At 42.2% G+C, this 20,065-nt stretch overlaps 1 protein-coding gene across 1 annotated transcript in view; it reads left to right on the top strand.

Moving 5' to 3' along the window:
• Positions 1 to 16,547: 16,547 nt before the first annotated feature.
• Positions 16,548 to 20,065, top strand: part of LOC308475067 (uncharacterized protein) — a 29,276-nt gene continuing 25,758 nt past the window's right edge. Inside the window, exon 1 of the mRNA XM_081001864.1 lies at positions 16,548 to 16,889. The gene's annotated coding sequence lies outside the window, so the exon portion shown is untranslated. The remainder of the gene's footprint in view (positions 16,890 to 20,065) is intronic.

Genomic DNA, 20,065 nt, shown 5'->3' with positions numbered 1-20,065 from the left:
TATTTATTCAAGTTTTTCAATACATAAACATATTTAAACAAATAACATTAATTATTTGACATCTTTTCATCATTACTTTGGACTCCCCCACGCCTCCCGCCCACACTTGCATCGTTAAAGAATTATTTCCAAACAAATTATCATTTTGTTCATAATCTTGGATTTGATCATTAGCGTATAGTTTAAACTTAAGTCTAATTTAGTGGTAGACAATTACTTCTACTCTGACATCCCAATCAACATTCGGCCAAATTACAATACTTTTGCAGATAAGTCTTAAATTTCTTCCAGTCTTCTTCCATCCTCTCTTCTCCCAAGTCTCGAATTCTGCCGGTCATCTCAGCTAATTGCATATAGTCCATCAGCTGCATCTGCCATTCTTCCAGCGTAGGTAGATTTTGAGTTTTCCAGTTCTTAGCAATCAGTATCCTTGCTGCCGTTGTTGCATACATGAAAAATGTTCTGTCCTTCTTTAACACACTCTGGCCGACAATGCCCAAGAGGAAGGCCTCCGGTTTCTTAGTAAAGGTGTACCTAAACACCTTTTTTAACTCATTATATATCATCTCCCAAAAGGCCTTCACTCTCGGGCAAGTCCACCAGAGGTGAAAAAAAGTTCCTTCATTTTCCTTACATTTCCAACATTTATTGTCAGACGAATGGTATATTTTAGCCAATTTGACTGGGGTCATGTACCATCTATATATCATTTTCATTACATTTTCCTTCAAAGCATTACATGCAGTGAAGTTCAGCCCAGAGGTCCATAACCTTTCCCAGTCTTCAAACATAATATTATGCCCAATATCCTGTGCCCATTTTATCATTACCGATTTGACCATTTCGTCTTGTGTGTTCCATTTCAGCAACAAATTATACATCTTTGAAAGTACTTTAGTCTTAGGTTCTAACAGTTCAGTTTCCAACTTTGACTTCTCCACCTGGAATCCTAACTTTTTGTCATTTTTAAATACTTCTTTAATCTGAGCGTAGTGTAACCAGTCTCACACTTTATCTTTCATTTTCTCTAAACTCTGCAATTTCCAATTGTTACCATCTCTTTCTAATATCTCCCAATATTTTGGCCAATTGGCCTCCATATTGGCTCTTTTTCGGGCCTTAGTCTCTAGGGGTGACAGCCACCTCGGAGTTTTATTCTCCAATAAGTCTTTGTATCTTATCCAGACATTAAATACTGCTTTCCTGACAATATGGTTCTTAAAGGCCTTGTTTGTCTTAACCTTGTCATACCATAAATATGCATGCCATCCAAATGCATTATTAAAACCTTCTAAATCTAATACATCCGTATCTTCAAGAAGTAGCCAATCTTTTAGCCAGCAGAAAGCTGCCGCTTCGTAATACAGCTTTAGGTCTGGCAGGGCAAAGCCCCCTCTTTCTTTCGCATCCGTTAATATCTTAAACTTAATTCTGGGCTTTTTGCCCTGCCAGACAAATTTGGAAATATCTTTCTGCCACTTCCGGAAACACTCTGTCTTGTCTACAATCTGTAGTGTCTGAAACAAAAATAACATTTTTGGCAATACATTCATCTTGATGGCAGCTATTCGGCCTAACAAAGAAAGTTTTAATCTTGACCAACTATCCAAGTCTCTCTTAATTTCTAACCAGCATTTTTCATAGTTATCTTTAAATAAACTCAGATTTTTTGCTGTTATGTTTACCCCTAGGTATTTCACTTTCTTGACCACCGTTAACTCTGTCTCCCTCTGAAACCGTTCCGACTCAGTATCTGTCAAATTTCCCCCCAATACCTTGGTTTTTTGTTTATTTAATTTAAATCCCGCCACTCGACCAAAGTTTTGAATCAGTTGTAATACTCTTTTCGTACTAGATTCCGGCTCCTGTAATGTCAGAACTAGGTCATCTGCAAACGCTTTAAGTTTATATTGTTTCGCTCCGACCTGGATCCCTTCCACCAGCCGATCCCCTCTAATCATATTCAGGAGCACTTCCAGAACCGAGATAAATAGTAGTGGGGAAATCGGGCAGCCTTGTCGTGTACCTTTTTCAATTTTGAACTCTTCTGTAACCACATTGTTAACTATCAGTTTAGCCTTTTGTTCTGAGTATATTGCCTCAATCCCATTCTCAAACCCCCGTCCCACTCCCATTTCTTTTAGATTCCCTTTCATGAATTTCCAGGATATGTTGTCAAAGGCCTTCTCCGCGTCTATAAAGATTAAAACTGCTTTAGTGTTTATGTTTGTTTGCAAAAGTTCCAGTATATCTATAATGTTCCTTGTATTAGCATACATATGTCTACCTGGGAGAAAGCCTGCCTGGTCTTTATGAATTACTTCATTTAGAACTTTCTTGAATCTACGTGCCAAGACATCTGCAAATATTTTGTAATCCACATTTAAAAGGGAAATGGGACGGTAGTTCTTTAGTTGTGTCTTTTCACTTTCCGATTTTGGTATCAATGTGATAAAAGCTTCTTTCCATGATTCCGGCGCCTTCTTCCCCTCCATAATTTCATTGCTGACCTCCAACAATGGTTGTATCAGGTAGTCTTTCAATGTCTTATAGTAGATGGAGGTCAGCCCATCTGGCCCTGGCGATTTGCCCTGTTTCATGTTCTGGATGGCCTGCTCAATCTCTTGTCGTGTTATTTTACCATTCAAAATTGTTTTGTTTTCTTCTGACAGCTTTGCTAATCCATTTTTCTCCAAGAATTGTTTAATCTCAATTTCATCTTGTGGCCCTTGAGTATATAACTTTTTAAAATATTTCTGAAAACACTTTCTGATCTCTCCAGGGTTCTGGATGCTTCTTCCTTCAATCTCTAGGTTTGTTACCGTATTTAGTTTTTGTCTCTTCTTCAACTGCCAAGCTAGCAGTTTTCCACATTTGTTAGCCGATTCAAAAGTTTTTTGCTTCATTATTTTAATCTTCCATTCTATTTCCTGGTTTATCAATTTAGAATATTGTGCTTGATAAAGTTTAATTTCTCGTAGAATCGGCTGGGACTTTGGGTTAGATCTTAACTTCTTCTCTAGCTCTTTAATTTTTTCCAAAATTTTGTCCTTCCTTTCATTCTGTGATCTTTTCTTTATGGTGTTCTGTTGTATCAGGAACCCTCTCATCACGGCCTTGCTTGCGTCCCATATAGTTCTTTTTTCCACCCTGGTGTTCATATTAACCTCAAAATAGTCCTTTAGAGTTTTTTGGGCCTTCTTTACAATCTCTTGGTCTCTAAACAGGCCATCATTCATCTTCCATCTAAAGGAGCCGGTTGGGATCAGTGTCATGTCCATTCTCAGTGCGTTGAGGTCGGAGCATGTCTTTGGGCAGATTTCCACCTTTCTAATCTTAGGTGCCAGACTTCTAGTTATCCATATTTGGTCGATTCTTGTCCAAGTCAGTTGGGCTTCAGAGAAGAATGTTCCTTCTCTTCCCAGGGGGTTTCTCACTCTCCAAATATCAATCCAGTCCATATTGTCAGTCATTTCAAAAAAGGTCTTTGGTAGTCTTCCCTCTTTAGTAACATTTTGATTCTGTGACTTATCCATATTGGTTGATACGACTCCATTCATGTCTCCCATCATGATGATGTTGTTGTAATCCAGATAATCCAGCATAGTCTCATGCAACTTCTTATAAAAATCCGATTTTCCTTCATTTGGGGCATAAATTCCTAATATCAAAATTTTTTCTCCTTGATGTTGTATTTCTATTGCCAAAATTCTTCCATTTTCATCTTTAAACAGAAATTTAGGTGAAAGGCTCTCTTTTGCATAAATCACTACGCCTCTCTTTTTGACTGTGTCAGAAGATATAAATTCCTGGCCGAGTCTTTTATTTATTAACACTTTTCTGTGGAGCCTAGTCACATGTGTTTCTTGTAAACAAATAATGTCCAATTGTTCCTTTTTTAAAATGTGAAAGATTTTTCTCCTTTTCTCCGGACTGTTGCAGCCATTTATATTCCAGCTCAGAAGCTGCAGAGACATCCTGAATAAATCTGGTTATTCTTGCTGGGGTGGTACCTTGTTCTCCGGTCCTTGAGGGTCCGAGGGCGCAGGCTCCCCTGAAGGTTCGGGCCCTGGTGCTCCAAGTCCTTTGTGAAGATCTTCTCCGTGTGCTTCCAGAAACTTGTCTCTATCCTCCAATGTTCTAATTTTGATCTTTTTCCCTCTGAAAGTAAAAGATAATCCTTGAGGAAACTCCCACCTGAAGATAATTGAGTTGCTCCTCAACAATCTTGCTAGTTCCGTGTAGTCAGATCTAAGGTCCAACAGTTGTTTAGGGATATCCTTGTAAATTTCAATTCTCTTGTCCAGAATGTCCAGTGACTTCCCGTAGTGCAGACCCAAAATCTTATCCCTTTCCTCCTTGGATCTCAGTATAATCAAACAATCTCTGGGCTTCTCTTTCCTCCTAAATCTTCCAAGCCTGAAAGCAGATACTATTTTAAAATCTTTTTCCTCTAACTTCCAAAACTTGGAAAATTCTTTGGTCAAAAACTCAATTAAATTGTCTTCTTCTACTTCTGGTATTGACCGTATCCTCAAGTTGGCCTCCCTGTTCCGCAGCTCTGTCATCAAAAAGTGAATCTGATGTTCTCCAACTTGTTTGCTGAGTGGTCTAACTTCTTTCTCCAATTCTCCCAGTCTTTGACTAGTATCCTCAGCCAATTTCCGATTTTCACCTACAGCCTCCTTCAACTCTCCAATGGATTGGACATTCTGTGCAACTTGTCCAGTTAATCTATTCAGACTTTCTGTATTCTGGTCAATTTTAGCCGTTTGCAAATCAACCTTTCTATCCAAAACCTCCAATTTTTCAAAAATTTTATCTAAAACAGAAGCACTCCCTCCTGAGGCCATATCTTCCAATTGTAATTCTTCCGTTTCTCCCTCCCCTGCCTGTGACAGGGAAGCCACCTCTGTCTCAGGAGGCAAAGTGGAAGGCAAAGCAGGCACAGATGATCTACGCTGTGAGGCCGCAGATAAAGTTAAGGTTGTTTGTTTGGTTCTTCCCCTTTTCCTTGTTCCACTCATTCCAAAGTTATCTAAAGACCAAGGTCAAACTGAGTTGTTCCCATGAGAATGTAGAAGCCCAGATGCAACAGTCAAACAGAAGGCCGGGAAAAGGAAAGTAAAACACAGTCACTGCTGTAAGTCCAAAATCCTCTAGAGGGAGCTTAAAATGTCTTAAGGGAGAAAGTCAAGTCCAATTCAAATTTATAGATCTAATTCAACATCCAACGACCTCCACAGAGTTAAATTTTTACAGAGTATACGTAAGGCAAAACAGTGTTTCAGACAGTGCCTAGACTGCAGATGTTTCAAAATAACAAGTTCCAGCTCAGAATGTTTCAAAGTCTAAATTCAAAGTATCCAATGTTGCAGACTGGTGCTCAGTTACTCAGGCAGCTCCAGCACCTGGGATTCTTATTTAATTTGTAATCCACTGGTTCAACAGAAGAAAGATATCCTTGTTCCCAAATAAATCCAAAAGCAAACAGCTTAAATTCTCTTTGCCCTGGTAGCTATTTTAAATAGGTGCCAGCAATTGATTAAAGCATCGCTTTTAGTCTCCACTCCTCCTGTTCTTTGCTTTCAAGTTCAGTGTTAGCGGAAGACGGGCTTCCTGTTTATCGTCACTCCGCTTTCAGCCAAATTCAAGGTTTTAAAGGTCTCCAAAAATTCTTAAAGTCCAGATTACTCACGAGTTGCAGCTTTTCCGAATTTGAAAATTGCAGGAAGAAAGGTCAGCGCTCACCGGCAACAGCAACGCGGCTTCGCTCCGTTGATTGCGCAACGACCCACAGCGCCGCTACCCCCTCCGCGATCCGGAGCCCCTTACGGGGTCCCTTCAACGTTTTGGGGGCTGCTTCTGGCGCCCGCCGGGTCCCGAGACTACAGGCTGCTGCCGCCTGTAGTTTTCCTTAATGGGTCTCCGCTTCGCCGTAGCGGACGACCCGTTTTCAGCGGAGCTACCCTCTCCTTACAAGGATCGGGCAGCCATTGCCGATCGCGCCGCCTCCGGAAGTCCTCAATATTCTCTGGTTGGTCTCTGTTATTTTCTTCTACCGATAGAGAACCTACTAAAGGACTGTATATGGGCCCTTGGGTACTCCATAAGGAAAAGGGAGCAGGATTTTCCCCCTTATATCACCTGCAATCATATGTGGTGTGTTAGCAATTCATTCCTCCCGTTGCTGGATATGTGGCTAGTATGTCACATGCCCCTGTTTACTTTCCTAGGCTTGGAAAGTGTAAGAACAGAAGTCAGTCTTATCTCTTTCGCTCTGCTGTGCTTTTGCACTGTTCTTTGTCTCCCTGTCTGTTGCTGAAGAAGAGAGAGGATGCCATTATGATCCATTTGGTGTCTGCAGATGTGACAAGCATCCCCTCAGTTCCTTCATCCAAGTCACTTATCAAGACGTTGAACAACAACGGGCCCAGGACAGAACCCTGCAGCACCCCTCTGGTCACTTTTCCCCAGGATGAGGAGGAACCATGAAGGAGTTCTCTTTGGGTTTGGTCAGTCAAATCCACCTAACAGTTGCCTCATTCAGCCTCATTTTACCAGCTTCCTCACATAAATCTCACAGAGGACTCTGTCAAAAGCCTTACTGAAATCTAGATGCACTATTTCCACAGCAGTTCCCTGATCAACAAAGTTTGTAACTCCATCCAAAAAAAGAAAAGAAGAGATTTCTCTGGCTTGGCTTGTCTTGTTTTTGAGAAAGCCATGCTTTCATCCTGTATGTTTATATTGTAAAATCTTCAGATGAAGGGCAAATACATTTTAAAGAAGAATAAATGAGGATATAGACAAGCTGGAATATTTGCAAAGGGAGGCGATTTATGTATTTATTTAATCCGTAAACCACCCGACCCAGTGGTGCCAACTTGAATAAAATATTGGTGGAGGGGGCAGGTAAGTCCCGCCTTGCACTATCAATCACATGATGCATGCACACCATTTGAATGGCAATGCCTATAATGGCAGCAACTTTTTAAAAAAGTAATATTTTGAGCCCGTAGTTCAATTTCCCAGCAGCTCCCCTTGCCCCGCAGAACACTTCTGGCATTCCATCTCCTCTACCTGTGGCATTGTTCAGCAGTGGGGAAAGTGACCTCTTCACAACGAATTTCCATTTGGTATGGCCCTTTCCAGATTTTTCCCTGCCCCTTGTGTTTGTCTTTCATTTGTTCTCCTGTGTGTGTTGCCAGTAGAAGCCACAATTCTGTGGGTACTCTAGGTGGTGCAGAAAGCACCTAGAAGCTGACTAGAGGTTGAAGTGCCGATCAAACTTCAGTTTTGCGCTCTATAAATTCCAATTAGCAGTACTGGGGGTGGTTCAGATTCTGGGGCAGTGCTTTTGGCCAGCAGAGGGTGTCACAAGGCCAGCCTACTTTCCCTTTAAAGCAAACTTGGGTCTCCAGCTGTTTTTGGACCACAACTCCCATCATCCCTAGCTAGCCAGGACCAATGGGGAGAGACGATGGGAACTGTAGTCCGGGAGCTGCTGGGGACCCAAGTTTGGGAAAGCCTCCTTTAAAGCAACTTTTGTGTTTGGCCCGCAAAGATGGGACCTGTCCACGTTTGTATTTTCTTGTATTTTGTTTTTCTCATGACCTTTGTGCGGTTTTTAAAAAATTCTTAAAAGGGCAAATTGAAAGCGAAATTGTATGGCAAGTAGCAGAAGAATAAAATGTTGCATTTGAAAAAAACACAAAGAAAACCTGGGGGTTGGCCTCCTCCAATATTTAATAGGGGGGTAAAAAGACCCCTATGTTAGGGGACATTCGGCACAGAAACGTGTGTATACCTTTAAGGAGTTTCTGGGTTAATTGGTTGCAGCTGGCTGTGGCAGTAAAAAGGGAAAAGGAGCGTTTTGTAGCCTGCCTGCAGGAACAACGCCCACCAGAGTTTGTGTTTATTATTTTGTAATAAAGTCTTCGTTTTAGTTTGGGTTTTTACACCTATGTCTCCTGGAGTCACTCTGTCCTCTGCCACCAGCTGGAAATCTCCCCCTCCAACAGGTTACGGGCCCAGTCCCCAGTCCTGAGTGGGCAGAGACAGGGCGTGAAAAGAACCCAGAGACTGGAAGCAACTCAGCGTTTCTCAAGCAGCTGGCTGTGTGAAGGCATCCGCAGGGAGTGTCTGTTTGAGACCAGGAGCCGAACAATTCTTCAAGCCACGTGTGAGTAAGGACTGAGTGGAAAGCTGAACTCAAGGGGGGGGGGGCTTCCTATTTTCCAGCAGAGAAACTGGGAGAGTCCAATTATATGTCATGGAGTTTACAGATGCAGGCGTTTTTAAAGAAAGAACAATGTTGGAATGTTATTGTTAACCCTCCTGTAAAAGAGGAGGAGGATGAAGAAGTAGATGAAGCAGACCAAAGGCTGGAGGACAAAGCCTATGCCAATTTAATTTTGAGTTTAGAGATGTCTCAGTTATCTCATGTGCGAGACCTTGAAACAGCAAGTGAGATTTGGAAAGCACTGAGAGCAATACACATTAGAGACACTGCTGGCAGCAAAATTACTCTAATGAGAGCTCTGAACCGAGCCAGACTAAGTGAGGGTGAATGTGTTTCAACACACCTTCAAAGAATGTGTGATTTATTTTCACATTTCACACAATGAACTTGGGGAACATTTTTCTGAACAGAGAAAGGTTCATATTGTGCTGTCTTCACTTCCTGAGTCATGGGACAATTTAGTGATGACTTTGGAGGCAATTCCAGAAAGCCAATTAACAATGCATTTCTTAACTGGGCGTTTGCTTGATGAGGAGGAAAGACGCCATGAGAGGAAGGCCACAACCCCTCAACGTAACTCCAGAAATGGGAAGCAGTCCAGTAAAAGATATGCAACTGATGGGGAGCGGCAGCCTAAAGACGCTGTTGACCAAACAGAGGAAGCAGCTTTCACAGTCAGAAGATGCTATCGTTGTGGGTCACCTAAGTATTTAGTACGTCTGTGCACTGTGTCTGTGGGAGAAAACACAAGAAAAGGGCGGCCTGCGTTTGCTGGGAAGCGAGGAGACGGGAAGAGTATGTTTCTGCAGCAGTTCGAGGCACCAGTCACGACATTGGACAAGACTGGATTTTAGACTCAGCAGCAACAAACATTTTTGTTAAGTCTGCACAAACCCTTGTAGTAAAGTAGCCTTGTAAGTCTCTAAATGTAGTACTAGCTGATGGAACAGTGCATGAGTCAGCTGGAAAGGGTAGTGTGAATATCAACTGTTTAAGTACCAAGTTTACCAATGTTTTATGCGTACCAAGTTTAGAAAATAATTTGCTTTCAGTTACAAGCCTTGTTAAGCAGGGATTTAAGGTAACCTTTTCTGGTTCAGGCTGTAAAATAGAGAAAGCTGGAAAAGTGGTTACAGCGTCACTACAAAATGGTTTATTTGTTTTGAAAGACCAGCTAGTGAGTGAGTCTGGGGCATGTGTTAAAGCCTGTAATAGAGCCTTGCATGATGAGTGCCAGCATCTGTGGCATCGTCGTTTGGGGCATGCCAATTTCCGCAGTATTACAAAAATGCCAGAATTAAGCAAGGGAATTAAAATGAAAAAATGCTCAGTTTTTTTGGACTGCAATACCTGCAAGGAGTCTAAAAGTAAGCGGGGGTCCTATCCTGAAAGTACTAGAATTAGCAAGAGGCCATTTACTTTAGTACACTCAAACTTTTGTGGGCCATTTGCAGAGTCTGAAGGAGGAGCAAAGTTTTTTTTTTTTTTTGTTCTTGTGGATGATTATGGCCGGTATACTTGGATATACTTGTTAAAACACAAAAGTGAAACTGGTCAACTGATTAAAAATTGGGCCAACTATATAGAAAGGCAGTTTCCCTACAAAGTTACCCAGTTGCAGAGTGACCGTGGAGGCGAGTTCATGTCTGAAGCCCTCCAGGTATGGTTGAAAAAACGTGGTATTAGTCACCGTAAATTGTGTCCTTTTTCGCCTGAAGAAAATTCAGTTGCAGAATGCAAGATAAGGTCTTTGCAAACAATGCTAGATTCTCTGCTAAGTGATTCTGGCTTATCCAGGAAGTATTGGGGGGGAAGCAATTCTCTGTGCTAATTACTTACAGAACAGATTGTTTCATTCTACCATAAACAATACCCCTCATTTTTTGCTTTATGGAAAAAAACCTTTTTTTGGATCATGTTAAAACTTTTGGTTGTTGGGCTTGGGTTCACATCCCAAAAGGACAGAGAAGGAAAGGCGATCCCAAGGCAAAGAAACTTAGGTTTGTTGGCTATGAAAGTTGGTCAAAGGGGTATCGTTTTGCATGAGGGCGTGGCAGAGTTGTGATATCAAGACATGCAGAGTTTTGTGAGCAAGATGGTTGGGCTCGTTTACATGGAAATTCAGAAGTTGTATTGTCTTCAGATGATACAGATAAATTTGTGAAATCTGAGGTAGAAAAGCCACAAATTAAAGAAAGTTCTGAAAGAGACAGTGGTGAGAACTCAAGGGATGAGGGTCCCAGTACACAATCTCCTAAAGCTGAACCAATTTCTCCTGAGCAAGATGAATCAGAAGGGGAAGATAGTTCAGAGGGGGAGAGTGTTCAAGTTAGAAGATCACAAAGAAGCAATAAAGGGGGTACCTCAAGAAAGGTTCACTATACAAGAAGTTTAAACTGTTGATGTGAAGAAAGAACCTTGTGATTATGAGGAGGTTTTAAAGCTACCACACCAGGAAATAGTAAGGTGGAAAAATGCAATGAAAGCAGAAATGAAATCTTTGGCAGAGCATAATGTGTTTACCATTGAGCCATTGCCAGAAGGAAAAAAGGCAGTGGGCTGTAGATGGGTGTATAAAATAAAACACTTGGCAGATGGTGGTGTTAAGTACAAAGCTAGGCTGGTAGCACGAGGCTTTACTCAAAGAAAAGGTGAAAGCTTTGATGAAACCTTTTCTCCTACTGCAAGGAGTGAAAGTGTACGTTTATTGCTAGCTCTTGCAGCACAACGTGGGTTTAAGGTAAACCATTTTGATATTGAAACAGCTTATCTTAACGCAAATCTGCAAGAAGAAATTTTTATGAATCAAGCACCAGGTTTTGAGGCAGGCGAACAGAATTCTGTATATAGGCTGAACAAAGCAATTTATGGGCTCAAACAGTCAGCCAGAAATTGGAACGAGTGTCTTGATAATGCTTTAAAAAATCTTGGCTTTAAAAGAAGCTTAGCTGATAACTGCTTGTACACTAAAGGAAAGGGTGATAAACACGAATTATGTCTGTCTTATGTAGATGATTTGCTATACTCTACAAAAAGTGACAAGCAAGTGGAAAAGTTTGCAGAACAACTAAGAAAGGAATTTAAAGTAAGAGATTTGGGTCCAGTAAAAAATTATCTCGGTCTAGAAATTCAAAGAACAAACAATGGAAGTTTTTTGTTGAGTCAAAAAGATAAAATAATGGAGTTACTTGAAAGAAACAATATGCAAAACTGCAAGGGAGTAAAAACCCCAATGGAAATAGTTTTTTCAAAAATGAAGGAGAATGCACAGAACCTGTAAATCCTGAAATGTACCATTCAATAGTTGGAAGTTTATTATACATTTCATTGTGGAGCAGACCAGATTTGAGTTATGCAGTTGGAATACTGAGCAGACTAGTAAGCTGTCCTACAGAAAATGCCTGGAAAGGTTTAAAACGTGTTTTCCGGTATTTAAAACAAACACTTGACTATTGTTTGAAATTACCATCTTCAGGGTCTACAAAATTGCAGTGTTATGTTGACAGCGATTGGGCCAACCTGCCTGATAGAAAATCAATTTCTGGAAGGGTATTTCAATTTGGGGATTCCTTGATAGGTTGGAAGTCCAAAAAGCAAGGTATCGTGGCCACATCTTCAACAGAGGCTGAATACTGTGCTTTATCAGAGTTGTGTAATGAAATAAAATTTTATGTTCAGATCCTCAAGGATTTAGATATACAATGTGATTATCCAGTTCAAATATGGGAAGACAATCAAGCTGTAATAACTTTGGCTGGGTCTGAGCAGTTTAGAAACAAATCCAAACATTTAGAAATTAAGTATCAAAATATGACTGAAAATGATAAACTAAACCTGATAATGCTAAAATATTGTGAGAGCATGCAAAATGTGGCTGATATATTTACGAAAGCACTAACTTTTGAGAAACATGCACAACTAGTGGCAAAATTAGGAATTGTTGTGCGTGACGTGTAAATATGTTCTGTAAATGTTTAAAGTGCTGTTTCTGTTTCTGTTTGAATGAGAGGGGGTGTTTGGGAACATTCGGCACAGAAACGTGTGTATACGTTTAAGAAGTTTCTGAGTTAATCGGCTGCAGCTGGCCGTTGCTATAAGAGGAAAAAGCTGAGTTTTGTAGCTTGCCTGCAGGAATAACACCCACCAGAGTTTGTGTTTATTTGTTTGGTAATAAAGTCTTGGTTTTAGTTTGGGTTTTTACACCCATGTCTCCTGGAGTCACTCTGTACTCTACCACTGGCTAGAAATCCCCCTCCAACATTCCCTACACCCACAGGTCTCAGGATGCTTGGAAGATAAAAACACAACATTAAAACACAAAACATCACGTGTTAAAATAGCATTAGATGTCAATAAGAAAAAGGCCTGGTTAAAAAGGTGTGGATTTGCCTGGCTCCTAAAGCTGTATAATGGTTTTTCCGACCCTTGTATGGATTCTTTGATGGGAAGTGAGTTGGGAGCTATGACTGAAGCTCTTTCCACATTCCACACACTGATAGGGTTTCTCCCCTGTATGAATTCTGTGATGGGAAGTGAGAGAGGAACTATCTGTGAAGCTCTTTCCACATTCCACACACTGATAGGGTTTTCCCCCTGTATGAATTCTGTGATGAGAAGTGAGATCGGAGCTCTTCCTGGAGCTCTTTCCACATTCCATGCACTGATAGACTTTCTTTCCAATGAGATTTTGTTGATGGGAAGTGGAATGGGAGTTTTGACTGCAGCTTTCTCCACACTCAAAAATTTTACGTGGCTTCTCCTCCCTGGGGATTTTATCATGGTCACCTTTGTTCTAAATTTCCGATTCATCACAATCTGCAATGGAGACAAAAAGGGATTAGAGCCTCAGGAACAAATGGAGAAGAACTGAAAGAAGTTAGGTGTGTGTTCATTACCTGTGTTGTTTGTCATTAACCAACATATCTATTATGAGATTCTGATGAATGGTGCTTTGTTTGATATAAAGTAGTGGTCAAAATTGTGGAAGACTTTGCCTACATGACAGAAGAAAATCATCTGGGTGTATACAAGATGACATGGCACAATGTAATGGGAAGTTGAGTGCAAGGACTGGTCTAAATGTTAGAATTCTAAGGAAAAAGCCATTGTTATCTCTCCAACAAAAGGTTGAAAGATGAAACCCATGTTAACTGTACAGCGGAACAATGAGACAGTGTTATTTGGAGCAATGAAACCCAAATCTCTTTGCTTGGTAGTGATGGCATGAAATACGCGAGGAGAAGAATCAGAGAAGATTTACATCCTACTTGCATTACACCAACCGTGAAACACCCAAACAGTGTGATGATCTGGGGTTGTATGGCAGCAAAAGGTGTGGGCAGAATTTGCGCCATTAATGGGAATATAAATGCGGGAAAATGCATAAACGAAATACTTGAGCCCAAACTGAAGTGTGCCGCAGGTGATCTTTTCCCAGATACTGAAGCATTTCTATATATATATATATATATATATATATATATATAGTAGAGACATCACCTTGCCAACAAAGGTCTGTATAGTAAAAGCTATGGTTTTCCCAGTAGTAAGCTATGGAAGTGAGAGCTGGACCATAAAGAAGGCTGATCGCCGAAGAAGGACCATAAAGAAGGCTGATCGCTGAAGAATGGATGCTTTTGAATTATGGTGCTGGAGGAGACTCTTGAGAATCCCATGGACTGCAAGAAGATCAAACCTCTCCATTCTTAAGGAAATCAGCCCTGAGTGCTCACTGGAAGGACAGATCCTGAAGCTGAGGTTCCAATACTTTGGCCACCTCATGAGAAGAGAAGACTCCCTGGAAAAGACCCTGATGTTAGGAAAGATGGAGGGCACAAGGAGAAGGGGACGACAGAGGACGAGATGGTTGAACAGTGTTCTCGAAGCTACAAACATGAGTCTGACCAAACTGTGGAAGACAGGAGTGCCTGGCGTACTCTGGTCCATGGGGTCACGAAGAGTCGGACACGACTAAACGACTAAACAACAACATATACATATATATTTATTTTCTATTTCAACAGGATTCAGCTCTATGTCGTGTTGCTGCTGTGTGCAAAAGGTGCTTTCAAGATAATGATATTTCACTGCTGGAATGGCCTGGGAATAGCCCACACTTTAACCCAATCAGAAATCTTTGGAGCCGACTAAAGAAACTTGTTAGTCAGAAGCAACCCAGCAATAAAGCCCAATTAACAGAGGCAATAATTCAGTCTTGGTTTCCCATTATTACAGCTGCAGAACTAAAATTTGGTTCACTTCATGGGAAGGCATTGTAAAGCCATAATTAAAGCTAAAGGTTACCAATGGTTACCAAAGGTTTCACGTTTTATCTTTATGACTGCTGTTCTAATAAATACTCCTTCATAAAATTCATTGCATTACATTCTTCATTAAATTATCTTTCCATTGCTATATAATTTTATGGTATTACTCCACACAAAACTGGTGTTATGAACTATCAAACCTCAGAAATACAGGTGAAACTCAAAAAATTAGAATATTGTGGAAAAGTTCATTTATTTCAGTAATGCAACTTAAAAGGTGAAACTAATATATGAGATAGACTCATGACATGCAAAGCGAGATATGTCAAGCCTTTATTTGTTACAATTGTGATGTTTATGGTGTACAGCTGATGAAAACCCCAAATTAACAATCTCAGAAAATTAGAATATTAAATGAAATCAGCAAAACTAGGACTGCAAATAGAGCAATATTGGACCTCTGAGAAGTAGAAGCATGCACATGTAGTCAGTACTTGGTTTGGGCCCCTTTTGCATCAATTACTGCCTCAATTCGGCGTGGCATGGATGCTATCAGCTTGCGGCACTGCTGAGGTGTTATGGAAGACCAGGATGCTTCAATAGCAGCCTTCAGCTCTTCTGCATTGCTCGGTCTCCTGTCTCTCATCTTTCTCTTGGCAATGCCCCATAGATTCTCTATGGGGTTCAGGTCAGATGGGTTTGCTGGCCAATCAAGCACAGTAATCCCATGGGCATTGAACCAGGTTTTGGTACTTTTGGCACTGTGGGCAGGTGACAAAGTCCTATTGGAAAATGAAATCAGCATCCCCATAAAGCTTGTCTGCGGAAGGAAGCATAAAGTGCTCCAAAATCTCCTGGTAGACAGCCATGTTGACCCTGGACTTAATGAAGCACAGTGGACCAACACCAGCTGATGACATGGCTCCCCAAATCAACAAAGACTGTGGAAACTTCACATTGGACTTCAAGCATCTGGCATTGTGTGCCTCCCCATTCTTCCTCCAGACTCTGGGTCCTTCGTTTCCAAGTGAGATGCAAAAGCTTCTCTCATCAGAAAAGAGATTTGCTGCTATCCCAGATTGGTAGAATCATAGAATCATAGAGTTGGAAGAGACCACAAGGGCCATCGAGTCCAAACCCCTGCCAAGCAGGAAACACCATCAGAGCACTCCTGACATATGGTTGTCAAGCCTCTGCTTAAAGACCTCCAAAGAAGGAGACTCCACCACACTCCTTGGCAGCAAATTCCATTGTCGAACAGCTCTTACTGTCAGGAAGTTCTTCCTAATGTTTAGGTGGAATCTTCTTTCTTGTAGTTTGGATCCATTGCTCCGTGTCCGCTTCTCTGGAGCAGCAGAAAACAACCTTTCTCCCTCCTCTATGTGACATCCTTTTATATATTTGAACATGGCTATCATAAGGCCATTTGAACATGGCCTTAACCTCCTCTTCTCCAGGCTAAACATGCCCAGCTCCCTTAGCCGTTCCTCATAAGGCATCGTTTCCAGGCCTTTGACCATTTTGGTTGCCCTCCTCTGGACACGTTCCAGTTTGTCAGTGTCCTTCTTGAACTGTGGTGCCCAGAACTGAACACAGTACTCCAGGTGAGGTCTGACCAGAGCAGAATACAGTGGCACTATTACTTCCCTTGATCTAGATGCTATACTCCTATTGATGCAGCCCAGAATTGCATTGGCTTTTTTAGCTGCCGCTGTTGGCTCATGTCAAGTTTGTGGTCAACCAAGACTCTTAGATCCTTTTCACATGTACTGCTCTCAAGCCAGGTGTCCCCCATCTTGTATTTGTGCCTCTCATTTTTTTTGCCCAAGTGCAATACTTTACATTTCTCCCTGTTAAAATTCATCTTGTTTGTTTTGGCCCAGTTCTCTAATCTGCCAAGGTTGTTTTGAAGTGTGATCCTGTCCTCTGGGGTGTTAGCCACCCCTCCCAGTTTGGTGTCATCTGCAAATTTGATCAGGATGCCCTTGAGTCCATCATCCAAGTCGTTGCTAAAGATGTTGAATAAGACCGGGCCCAAGACAGAACCCTGTGGCACCCCACTAGTCACTCTTCTCCAGGATGAAGAGGAACCATTGATGAGCACCCTTTGGGTTCGGTCAGTCAGCCAGTTACAAATCCACTGAGTGGTAGCATAGTCAAGCCCGCATTTTACCAGCTTCTTTACAAGAATATCATGGGGCACCTTGTCAAATGCCTTGCTGAAATCAAGGTAGGCTACATCCACTGCGTTCCCTTCATCTACCAGGCTTGTAATTCTGTCAAAAAACGAGATCAGGTTAGTCTGACAAGACTTATTTTTCAGAAATCCATGCTGACTATTGGTGATCACAGCATTCCTTTCTAGGTGCTCACAGACTGTTTGCTTAATGATCTGCTCCAGAATCTTCCCTGGTATTGATGTCAGACTGACTGGGCGATAATTATTTGGGTCCTCTCTTTCCCCCTTTTTGAAAATAGGGACAACATTTGCCCTCCTCCAGTCTGCCGGGACTTCGCCTGTTCTCCAGGAATTCTTAAAGATGACTGCCAGTGGTTCTGAGATCACATCTGCCAGTTCTTTTAATACTCTTGGATGCAGTTCATCTGGCCCTGGAGACTTGAATACATCTAAACTAGCCAAGTATTCTTGTACTATCTCCTTAGTTATTCTGGGCTGTGTTTCCTCTGCTGAATCATTTGCTCCAAATTCTTCAGGCGGGCATTGTTTTCTTTATCGGAGAAGACTGAGGCAAAGTAGGCATTGAGGACTTCAGCCCTTTCTGTGTGCCCTGTTTGCATTTCACCATCTTCTCCTCTGAGTGACCCCACTGTTTCTTTGTTCTTCCTTTTGCTACGGACATACCCATAAAAGCCTTTTTTGTTGCTTTTAACCTCTCTAGCAAGCCTGAGTTCATTCTGTGCTTTAGCTTTTCTGACTTTGTGTCTACACGTGCTGGCTATTTGTTTGAATTCCTCTTTGGTAGTTTCCCCCCTTTTCCATTTTTTGTACACATCTTTTTTTAATCTTAACTCAGTTAAAAGTTCTTTAGATAGCCACCCTGGCTTCTTTAGGCACCTTCCATGTTTCCGTCTCATTGGTATTGCCTGAAGTTGTGCTTTTACTATCTCCCTCTTAACAAACTCCCAGCCATCATGAACTCCCTTTCCTTTTAGTATTACTGTCCATGGGATCTCACCCAGCACTTCCCTAAGTTTTATGAAGTCGGCTTTCTTAAAGTCAAGAAATTGAGTCCTAGTATGCTTGGCTGCTCCTTTCCGCTTTATAGTAAACTTCAGAAGAGCATGATCACTCGCGCCTAATGATCCTTCCACTTCTACCCCACTAACCAGGTCATCAACATTGGTTAGGACCAGATCTAAAATGGCTGTTCCTCTTGTTGCTTCTCCCACTTTCTGGACAATGAAGTTGTCTGCAAGGCCAGTGAGGAATCTGTTTGACCTTATGCTCTTGGCTGTGTTTGACATCCAACAAATATCCGGGTAATTGAAGTCCCCCATTACTACTATCTCCCTTCCTTTTGCATGCTTGGCCATCTGTTCCAGGAAGGCATCATCTATGTCCTCCGTTTGGCTTGGGGATCTATAGTAAACTCCCACAATGAGGTCTCTGTTCTTCTTCTCTCCCTTAATTTTGACCCAAATGCTCTCACTTTGGCTTTGAGGTTCTAAATCTTGGATCTCTTCACAGGTATACACATCCCTGACATATAACGCCACTCCTCCTCCTTTCTTGTCTGGTCTGTTTCTCTGAAATAGATTGTATCCCTCCATTATTACATTCCAATCGTGGGACTTATCCCACCAGGTTTCAGTGATGCCTATTATGTCATATTTAGTTTGCTGTACCAAAAGCTCAAGCTCATCTTGTTTATTTCCCATGCTTTGCGCATTAGTGTACAGACATTGAAGTCCATTAATCATTCCCCCGTGTCTCTTATTTAAGGATTTTTTCCTCCCACCTAGGTCTGCGTGCTGTTTGCTCCATTTGGTCTATGACATTTGGATGATCATCTTCATCAATTGATAGACTCCTACCTTCAGGAGCACTGTCTCCCTCCCCCACATTAGTCACTTTAAAGTCCTCCTGATGAGGTTTCTGAGATTTTTGGCAAAAACATTTCTCCCAACCGTTGTGAGGTGCAGCCCATCGCTTGCCAGAAGTCCATCTTCAAGAAACTGCAGTCCGTGATCTAAGAATCCAAACCGTTCCTGTTTACACCATTTGCGAAGCCAGCTGTTCACTTCCACTATTTTTCCCTCTCTCCCTGGGCCACGTCATTCAACTGGGAGGACAGATGAGATGACAATTTGTGCATTTAATTGCTTCAATTTCCTGCCCAGAGCCTCGTAGTCCCTTTTGATCTTCTGGAGGCTATTGCTTGCAGTGTCATTGGTTCCCACATGAACCAAGAGGAAGGGTGTCAGTGGGTTTTATGATTCCTTGCAGTCGTTCAGTTACATCTTGGATCTTAGCCCCGGGGAGACAGCACACTTCCCGAGACATCTTGTCAGGCCCACAGATCACTGCTTCTGTTCCCCTCAGTAGGGAATCCCCTATCACCACTACACGCCTCCTCTTAGGTTTGGTCGGGGTTCTTCCGTGAGCTGTCCGTTCCAAGGTTGCCTGCACATTCCCTGAGGACTGACTTTGCTGCTCGTCTTCGACTTCCGGGTTGGCGCCATCGCCGAATGGCGGACTCCCTCCGAGCTCCGGAGGGAGCCTGCTCGGCAGGGGCTGGGTCCTACCGCACCGGCGATGCGGGGACCCTTAAAAACCACGGCCACGGAGGCCGTGGACATGGAGACTCGGCTGGCACCGCTAGCGCCCTCCCGACTCGTGAAGGAGCCTTTTTAAAGGCTACGGATCGGGTGCCGGGGAGAAGCGTGGTGCTTTGAGTCCTCTGCTATCCCTGCCGAGCGAAGCCGCATGCCATTTGGCGGAGAGCGCTGACTTCTTCTATTGAAAATTCGGACTTCTTAACAACAACCCGTGAGTAATTTGGAAACCGGGTTCAAAAGGAGAAAAAAAAAAATTTTTTTTTCGGATTGGACACGAGCGGGGGGGGGGGGATCCAAAAAGGAAGTCAGTCCCCCTCCCTACTGTAAACCTTCCAAAACAAGGATGGTGGAAACCAAGGTCCAAAAAGATTTGTATTGCTGATAAAAACTAAGAATTCCACGATGGGGAACTACAAGAACTGTGCTGGAGGAAGAATTGAGGGAGAAGGGAAACGTGACCCCCCCCCCCCGGGAACCGGGGTGATTGAAGAGAGAGCCTGGTGAAAAGAGTCGGAGATTTTGACAGCTGTCAAAGTAGCTGTCAAAGTCGGAAAGCAGAGAGGATCTTATTATGAGAACTTTGCTGGTTAAATTTGTTACAATTTGCTATAACCCGTTAAAACTTGGATACAAAATGGCGAAAACATGGATAACAATCGGACTTTTGGACTAGAGAAAACAAAGTTATAACAATCCCCCTAGAGGAGTTTCGGGACATTACAAAGATGGTCGTAAGTGGAAAAATACCATTGGA

The sequence above is a fragment of the Podarcis pityusensis genome (genome assembly GCF_964106645.2).
Source record: "Podarcis pityusensis genome assembly, chromosome: 4".
NCBI lineage: Eukaryota > Metazoa > Chordata > Lepidosauria > Squamata > Lacertidae > Podarcis > Podarcis pityusensis.
This window is presented reverse-complemented; position numbering and strand designations above follow the sequence as displayed.